Source organism: Tasmannia lanceolata, unplaced genomic scaffold (genome assembly GCF_043159265.1).
Source record: "Tasmannia lanceolata isolate RefF3 unplaced genomic scaffold, GAP_Taslan_0.1 ptg000002l, whole genome shotgun sequence".
Classification (NCBI taxonomy): Eukaryota; Viridiplantae; Streptophyta; class Magnoliopsida; order Canellales; family Winteraceae; genus Tasmannia; species Tasmannia lanceolata.
The window spans coordinates 31,787,273-31,797,152 of NW_027518679.1; the positions used below are offsets into that span (position 1 = coordinate 31,787,273).

At 36.6% G+C, this 9,880-nt stretch overlaps 1 long non-coding RNA gene across 5 annotated transcripts; it reads left to right on the plus strand.

The window, feature by feature from the left end:
* The first annotated feature begins 767 nt into the window (after positions 1-767).
* On the plus strand, positions 768-3,077 carry LOC143884136 (uncharacterized). 5 transcript variants are annotated; one of them, XR_013252750.1, is made up of 3 exons: positions 784-1,158; positions 1,417-2,090; positions 2,490-3,077. It is a non-coding gene; the product is annotated as an uncharacterized LOC143884136 (long non-coding RNA). The 5 variants fall into 5 exon arrangements; XR_013252755.1 differs by having other exon boundaries at positions 784-1,110; XR_013252749.1 differs by having other exon boundaries at positions 795-1,742; positions 1,936-2,090.
* Positions 3,078-9,880: the final 6,803 nt, after the last annotated feature.

Here is a 9,880-nt window from a genome sequence, read left to right on the forward strand (position 1 = left end):
GTGCACTATGAAATTATGACCGATAACACATTAGGTGGACCAATGGATATTGTGATGATGGGCAAATGAAAAAATATTAAATCAGTTTTTTCAACAATTTATAGTATTCTATTTCTATTTGATCCTAGACTACAATGGATATTCATAAATTGAAGTCTGCTCAAGATCAAGACAGATTATCTTCTGTCGCGGACATCAAGTAGCAGGGTTTCATCCTCGAGAGTTTCAATTTATGAAGATTCCTCCATACTTCAAAACTAGATGACAAGTTTTTTTTAAGAAAAACTAGGAGAGAATAATGAAGGTGTAAACCACAAAGAACATGCCATTGGTCGTTGACTACAAAGCACGGGAGAAGTGCCTTCTTCTTCAACTATTATTTTCATCATCTTGTTTGTAGCCTACTTTTAGGCATCATATCTTTTTCGCTTGACTTGATTTTAGTATCATTAGAAAGGTTTTTCGATTACCTATCTAACAAGCCCAAGATCATATGATTTGAAGATGATCTAAGGAAGTAATGGACAATTTACAAATGAGTTCATGTCTATTATGTGATTTCTCTTTTAGGAGTACTTTGGTCAATTTTTACCCTTTGTTTAAGTTACTTTTGATGGACATATGGGATTAATTACTTTGGGAGATGGAGAGAATTGAGAGGGCTTGAGTGAAGTGTGGGTGAGAAGTGGCTGAAAATAGGGGAAAAAAAACTATACTCATGATAAAGTTTTGTTTTTCCTATCTTTCAGCCCCTTAGCATCATCTCCTTACACATGCCCTCTCAATTCTTTCCCTCTCCCACTCTTCTACCCCTTTCTCGCCACCTATCAAACAAGCATTCCCAAAAAAAAAAATCATGTTTGCCAAACATGGCCTTAAAATTAACTGCATTCTATACTCATAACATAAACATACGTACCTCTTTGCTTTTGCCCGTCAATTTCACATTAATCCCTCCTACCTGTACTTCTAAATACTAATTAATGATTCTTTTTTTTTATCGGTAAGCTGGGTTAGGTGGACCCCTACCAGAATATTAAATAAAGAAAGATGATACAATAGAGAAACAATACCACTCCCCAATCCTTAGAACAATGACAAAGGAAAGGGGTATAACAACTAAGGACATGAAACCCTTGAAATCAAAACTTAAAACAAGTAAGAGAAGAGAGAATACACATGAATTCTAGAGCCAGACTCCAAACTTAAAACAAATAATGATTCTTACAATACCTTTCACCCTATTTGTATATTAAATATTTATGTCCCTTATGCTATACCCTTTATTGTATTGGAGCATTCAAGATAAGTTGCTCCGATTATGCATGACTTCCTAAGATGCTAAGATTGCCCATATCATCTCCTATATCTTGCTTTTCATTGCCTTCTAATATGTGGGTAGGTTTTGGTTTGCAGGGTAGGGATTGAGAGAGAAGAAATAGATGAAGGAAAAATGAAGAAGAGGTGAAAGCAGCGAAGAAGGGCACCTACACGTCAAATCTCTCCTTCCCAAACGCGCATACGCTCTCAAATCTCTCCTTTCCAAACACGTATACCCCTTTGTTTTCTTTTCTTTATTGTAGCAAGTGGAATCCCATAGATGTTTCATGTGCACACAATGTGAACGATGAAATGCCTTATTGTTTTTTACCTTTTCAAATTCCCATTGCCATCCTTTTAGACAATCCATTGCACTTGTTCTCTACACAAAATTCAATGGTCCTTGCAGCATGCCAAAGAAGGTAAAGTTCCTTTGATTTCCTATACATGTTTAAAGCGCACACGAAGTGCTATGTTGAAATAAGTGTTAGATGCCTCATTATTTGCAGCAATGATTTTTCTAATTTACACTTCATAAAGTATTATTTGTAGTATGAAAATTATCGACTACGGTCTCCCCTTTTAACAGACTTCTTTGACTATTGAAACATTTAGTGAAGGAGGCAATGGATTGAATGACTCGATCAAGAAAACCTCATTTTCCACATGGGTTTATTATGTGGAGAGATGCGTCTAATTGGATACAACATTTGGAGATGAGGGGGTTGGATAAATGGAAGCTTTGGACCTAGATGCAGAGACTATTCAAGGTAAAGATATACGTATATGATGATGATGGTGGTGACTTTTTTTTCTAAATTCTTTTGTATTTCTTGATATTGAATATCTTTCCTTGACGGTGAAATTGGGCACGCCGCATCTAAGTTCAAAGTTAGCTAGCTATTTTTCTTTATTGCATGCGAAGAAAGCGAACGTAGGCTTTAGATTTTCTATGATTGATTTAGCATGAGTTTTTCCATTTTTTATTTTTTTAAATGGCTAGCATGATCTTTTTTTGTTTACTTCATTTTGGAATTGTTCGCTAGCTTTCTATTGTTTTATGTTCCCTTTCTCATGTAAAAACTACTTGCATGCTCTTCAGCTTCACATGCCATAGGCACATGTAAGTGGAAACTAATTTCTCGATGGATAAGTGTTTTATGGGTCAGATTGCATACCATTCACAAGATGCGCATGTTAGCACAACCTGCTTCTCCGTCTTGCAATTCACAAGGAAGAGGGAAACGACGATGATGTCACAATATTCTACATTAACAGGCACCTATCCAGAACCTCTGATCCACTGGATTTCCATTGCACCAACCTTCATGGTGGAAGACGAGCATGTGATAAAGTTGGCCAACTTGGAGTTCCACCTGAAGCCCAACCGTCGAGCCGGTTGGTGATTTACTGAGCCGGTGGATGAACTAGAGCCCTTGAGAATCATTCAAAGACTTTCATATTGCTTTGAAAATAACTTCGAAGATGCCCTTATGGAGCACCATTTCATTCATATCCCGACAAGCTTTGGGACTTGATACAGGGAAAGTCAAGGCCACTCTGAAGAGGGTTCAATAAACTTTTTTCATAGAATAAACTTTTAGAGTGCCAACATAAAACCCTCCAAGTTTTCAAAGCATGATTAAAGATGAGTGTAAATTTATTCTCCAATACTACAAAAAAAAAATTCAATGTACAACAGGGGCCAAGTTTCTCGATTTCTTTTAAAAATTTGAAGGGCTCTCTCCTTCTATGCCTATCTAATCCACATGCATTCAGATGTTAGATTTAAGAGCTATAAACTCAAATTGCTGCTTTTAGTCTACATAGAGGTTGAAACTGCTTTCGCCGTAGACATAGGACGGTACATGTTAAGTATCATATCTTTGTCTTGCATTATCTTTAGTATGTCTATTTCAAAGTTTGACTAGAACTCAACTATGGCAGTTAGTTGAACAGAGCATTTTATTTTTATTTATTATCAACATTCGTTGGTTTGAATTTGTTTAGTTAGATTGGAATGACCTTATCAAATCAATTATGTATATATCCATGTCCTACCCACCCTCCATTGCATTGGGCTATTGTTTGAAATTTGGAATAGTTTGATTTTACTTAGAGTTTCTTTTAATGTCATTTTTTTTTGGATTATTCATTTTCTTAGAATAATTTTAATGCATTTTTTGCATTATCTACAATTTATTTATCACCACGTGCATCGCACATTCAAACAGATAGTCCCACTAGTATTATTATATTTACTTGTAATAGTATTATAGCCCCTTTATCTATTAATTTATGTTAGAGTCAAGCAAGGTTGCTTGAAGCATTACACTCTAGGTATCAAGTTTGGAATACCAAGTTTGTTGCCTCCAGCCCCTATATATACACTAGGGTTATAACCAGTTAATGGGCTCTAGCCCAATTAGGCCCACTACACCGGTCCATTATCTTATTGGACTTATATTAGAACATGCATAGGGTTATACTCTATACCCAACAATCTCCTCCTATGTTCTGCATATAGCACAATCCAATAGATAGATAATGTGATGTCCAAACAAAATATTAAATCATCCATATCACCATATCAAAAAAAATCTGTAATCTAACTGAAAATAAGAATGTTTTTAAGAATAACCAGGAGTTTTAGAAATAATCTAAACTCAAACAAAAGCAGTTTCACATGTAAGTAAACTATTTCTTCAACTGAAAAGAAAATAATAGTTCCCTACAGCTCTATAAGGATTCACTCATCAAGTAAGTCATCATCATCAAAATCCAGATCGAGGCAAGCTCTCTGTAAATTACCAAATATGAATTTCATGAAAATGAATCCAATCATTTGTGTAAAATACAAAAGTATCTAGTTCTACCAGAAGAACTTAGTACCATCTCATATTGGCTGAAAAAACAAATATCAATAAGCATCATTGTCAAGTTTCAATATAAGAACAAGACCTTCATAGTTTCTTTTGCAAAGAATCATTCCATGTTTTCATTTGGAATGTTACAGCCATCATATCCAAATTGAGTTAAGTTGTATCATCAAGTTTAGAATGAAACAACTTTCCCAAGAAGGACATGTCATCAAATGTGGAATGATATAAAGACAACTGTAAACATCATTGAAACATATTAAGTGCTTATCTTGGTCAAGAAAGGGAGATTCGAAAAAATTCAAAATAACATGGATGTAGGTTAAGACATGTCTACACAGTCTTTAACCCCATCTCCCCTACAGTTTTAAATATTCGATCTTTGTTCAGTCACTTCGTAAGAGCATCGGCCATATTATCCTTCGATCTCATATCAACCAAAGTGATAAACCTTGTTCTATAAGATAATTCAGCGTGGCATGTTTCAGCCTAATATTCCTCCTCCTTCTTGGATTGAGCATCTAAGTTTAGCAGTGTTATATTTACTATAGGTTTCTGCAAGATGGTCTAAAAGACAATTTAACAAATAGTCTTTGCAGAAATCCTCATCTTTAAGCCATTGAGATTCATCAACTTCTCCATTCGTCTCAGCAAAGGTACTCAAAACGGTGTAAAAATAATTCAGATATTTTAGACCGAATTGAGTCTTTCGCTTCCAAGAATTAAACTCATATCCTCCAAAGGATTGAAGTTTGACCATCTCAAACAGAATAGAATTCTTGTCTATAGTAGAATATTTCAGATGAAAAGAAAACTAGAAAGAGTACACCTGGTTGGCGAATCGCGAGAACCGAATCCAAGATGAACGCCAAGAAACAAATCCAAGACAACTCCAAGAATTGAATCCAAAACGAACTCCAAGAATACGATATGGGTTTTGTGCCCAAAAATAGAATATGGCAATGGAATTTGCTTCCACAAAGAATTCTTATAGACCAAAGATTTCGCCCACCAAAATATCAGGCAAGAGATCCAAACGTGAAATTCAGCAACTTTTAGCACCAAAGTTGAGAGTGCTCCAAGAACTCGAAACAAAGCCAAATCCAATTTTGGTTTAGCCTACAAGAAGAGCATTCAACCCTTAAGATCCAAACCACAAATATCTTGACCCAAAAAGAATACGGCCACAAAGATCAAAAGGATTGAGGCAAAAAGAGGTGCTCGGTTGAAGCTTTGCACGATTGAATCTTGTGCACGAGTGAAGCTTGTACATGATTCTCCTCAAGGTGGCTGAATTACCCACGGCAAAAAACAAGTTTGAGTTGGGTTGAAACCACGCCCAAAACAGATAGAGGGAGATAGTGTTAGATTTTGATTTTCAAAATCTTATTTTTGGTCAAAAGATAGTGTTTGGAAAATGTTTTCTAAGTGTGTTTTGGAAAAGAAAAAACTTTTCTTTGGAAAAAGTTGCTTTTTGCAAGAGAAAGAGAAGAGTGCAAAAGTAGTGTGAAACAGATAGTCCCGTACCGACTCATAAATAAGAAAAAGTTTGGCTTATAAAGCTTTACTCTTTTCTCTACTTTATTATGATGCACAATGGGTCTTAGCCTTGGGTTGAACCGAGGGACGGTGCAACGCACCATTCGCACACGCGCACGTGCACGCGCGCGCGGCGTGGGCAATGGGCTCTAGGGCGCATAATGGTGCTTTATTGGCGCTTTTTAGGCGCACTTTGGACTTCGCACTCCGCATCATAGCGAGGAGCGATTGGAGCCTTTCATTTTTCCCAATTTGATCCGAACCGTTGGATGAAGATCGACTTGGATCGGTCAAGTGGGTAGACAGAATGGTTTGGTCGGGTTGGGCCTGAGTTCGGGCCCAACGGTTGGCCCAGTAGGCCTAAGGGCTCCAATGGATAGTGCGTGAGCGGTTGCGATCCGAAGTGTGGGATCGTAGTGTAACGGCTAGTGGAAGATGACCGTTGGATGGTGTCCCATCTACTCAATGGTCAAAGGCCCAAAGGGTGCAATCTGCACCATGGATGGGCAATCTAGCGGTTTGGAGTTGGAAGGATTTTTACACAAGCCAACGGTCATTCCAGGATTGATCTGATCCGTAGAGTCGCTATTAGACACGATCTAATGGTCAGAATTCAAACCCGCTGAAAGGATGTCCAGAAAGGGTGTTTTCCAACGGGAAAAGCCACCAGAAGCTCTATAAAAATAGTAGAAAATACTCATATTATACAGAATTCGGATTTCTACTTTGTCATACCCAAAATTGCTATTTCCAACACAATTCTCTCTCTCTAAACCCCTTCAAAGTTTCTGTTTTTACTGTTTTAGAAGTTCTCTTCAAGTATTCTGTTTTCTGCAGAAACAGAACACTTGGGTCTCAATTACTTGAAAAATTCAAAGGTGTTTCAGGCTTAATTTCGTTAAATGCAGAACGTCGTCAAGCAATCGATTTGGAACCGGGCTTCATTGTATCTTAGAGGCGAGTTCGTGATCCCCTTTGCACACTACTGGTGGGGGCGAATACTGTCTTAAGGAGAGTATTTACGCGCCTTGAAGCATCTTCTTATCTTCTTCTCAACCACTACACGGATTATTTCCAACAATCTTAGGACGATATTCCTTCTGTTGGAGATCTTCATGGCGCAGTCAATGAAGCAAATGACGCAAGATTTTGTCAAGTTGGAACGATTTAACAAGGGGAACTTCAAAAGATGGCAGAAGAAAGTACATTTCATTCTCACCACTCTCAAAGTGGTATATGTACTGACTTCACCCAAACCTGCAGAAGTTGAAAACGAGATGCTTGCCTAAGCTCGTAGAAGGAGGAAGTGGGAACAAGACGATTATCTGTGCAAATGACACATCCTCAATGTTATGACGGATGAACTGTTTGATATCCACCATAGCATGGGTTCGGCGGGAGAACTTTGGACAGCTTTGGAGGCAAAGTACTTATCAGAAAATGCCGGCGCTAAAAAGTTTGTTGTAAGTCACTTTTTAAATTACAAAATGAATAATGATAAGTTAGTGGTTGATCAAGTCCATGAGATGCAACATATCATTAGTCAAATTCATCAACAAGGGGTGAACCTTGATGACATTGTCATCATACCCTCAATTATTGACAAATTACCACCATCTTGGAAAGACTTTAGAAAAGATCTTAAACATAAAAAAGAGAAAATGGCACTCGAAGATTTGATTCAAACCCTCCAAATTGAGGAAGAATCAAGGCTTCGAGATAATAAAGATGATGTTACAAATCAATCATCTAAAGTCCATATGGTGGAAGTTGCCAATGTAACAGATTTGAACCCCCTACTAAACCTTGGAAAGGTAATTGGAAGAGAAAGCATCAAAATGGCAAGGGTTCTGATAAGAACAAGAAGCGCAAAGGCGCTTGTTTCCAGTGTGGCAAAATTAGCCACTACAAGAGGGAGTGTCGATCTAAAAAGTCGAACACTCAAGGAAACAAAGATGGAAACAAGGAAAAGTTTGTTGCCATGATGTCCGAGGTTTATTTTCTCGAAGGAGAAGATGCTTGGTGGATCGATTCGGGCGCTATCAAACATGTTTGCAAAGACAGAAGCTCATTCTTGACTTATGCTCCAGTCGAAGACGGAAATGTTCTCTACATGGGAAATTCCTCAACTGCAGAAGTCAAGGGAAAAGGCAAAGTGGAACTTGAATTCACTTCTGGAAAGATCCTAACTCTTACTGATGTATACCATGTCTAGATGTTAGGAAGAATCTAGTTTCTGGTAGCCTTCTTAATAAGAATGGCTTTAAACTTGTATTCAAATCTAACAAGTTTGTACTATCCAAGGGTGGGACATTTGTAGGGAAGGGTTATATGTATGAGGGCATGTTCAATATGAATATTAATAAAGTTAATGTTTCTATTTACATGCTTGACTCTATTTTCTTGTGGCATAATAGATTAGGACATGTAAATCTTAGGAAAATGCATGATATGATAAAGTTAGAACTAATTCCTAAATATGATGAAAATCTGGTAGATAAATGTAAGATAAGCATTCAAACTAAGATAACTACTAAACTATTTCCTAATGTAGAAAGATCTACTACTTTATTACAGTTGATACATAGTGATGTATGTGATTTACATGGCACTCCAACAAGAGGAGGCAAAAAGTATTTTGTAATATTCATTGATGATTTTTCAAAATATTGCTATGTATATCTGTTAGGACATAAAGATGAAGTCTTAGATAAGTTTAAGACTCATAAGACAGAAATAGAAAACCAATGTGAAATTAAGATCAAGTGTATTAGATCTAACAGAGGAGGGGAATACCAATTCCCTGAATTTTGTGAAAATGAGGGAATAATAAATGAGTTTTCCGCCTCTTATACACCACAATAGAATGGTGTTGTGAAAAGAAAGAATAGGACTATTATGGAAATAGTTAATTCCATGCTAGTCAATTCTGGTTTAAATAAGGGTTTTTGGGGTGAAGCCTTATTAACGGCTTGTCACATCCTAAATAGAATTCCTAATAAGAAAACCCATGTAACCCCCTATGAACTTTGGAAAAAGAGAAAATCCAACTTAAGCTACCTTAAAGTTTGGGGTTGTAGAGCCATTGTTCAAGTACCCAAACCTAAGAAAAGAAAGTTAGGTGAAAGAGGCATTGAATGCATATCATTGAATGCATATTCCTTGGATATGCAAATCATAGTAAAGCCTATAGGTTTTTAGTTATAGAACCTAATGACTTTTTAGAAATGAATACCATTATTGAGTCTAGGGATGCCACCTTCTGTGAAAACATGTTCTCATCCATTCCACATTAATGGATTCAAACTCACCTATAGAGTCTTCATTAAAACCTCAAGAGGAAACAAATGAGGTACCTAATGAAATCAGGAGAAGTAAAAGAGATAGAAAGGAAAAATCATATGGTCCTAATTTTGTAGTCTTTCTTGTAGAAGGATCAAGAGATAAGGTCTCTACTTCTACTGTGATAGATCTAAAAGTAGAACATGATCCAAAGACCTATGAAGAAGCCATTAAATCTCAAGATGCTGCCTTTTAGAAAGAGGCCATCAATGATGAAATTGATTCAATCATTGGTAATAATACTTAAAAAATTAGTTGACTTACCACCTGGGTCTAAACCCATAGGTTGTAAGTGGATCTTCAAGAAGAAGATGAAAGTAGATGGAACCATAGAAAAATTGAAGGCAAGGTTGGTTGCCAAAGGCTTTACTCAAAAAGCCGGAATAGATTACTTTGATCCATATGCCCCAGTTGCTAGGATCTCAACCATTAGAGTCATAATTGCTCTTGCATCCATATACAACATTCACATTCATCAAATAGATATTAAAACAGCATTCTTGAATGGTGAACTTGATGAAGAAATATAAATAGATCAACCTGAAGGTTTTGGTATACCTAGTCAAGAGTGTAAAGTATGTAAGTTAGTTAAGTCTTCATATGGGCTTAAACAAGCCCCTAAACAGTGGCACGAGAGATTTGACAAGGTTCTAGTGTCAAATGATTTTAAGATACATGAATCTAGCAAATGTGTATATAGTAAGTATAAATGTGAAAAATGTGTCATCATATGTTTATATGTAGATGACATGTTAATCTTTGGTAGTGATATGGATAGTATCATAAGGACCAAAGAGTTT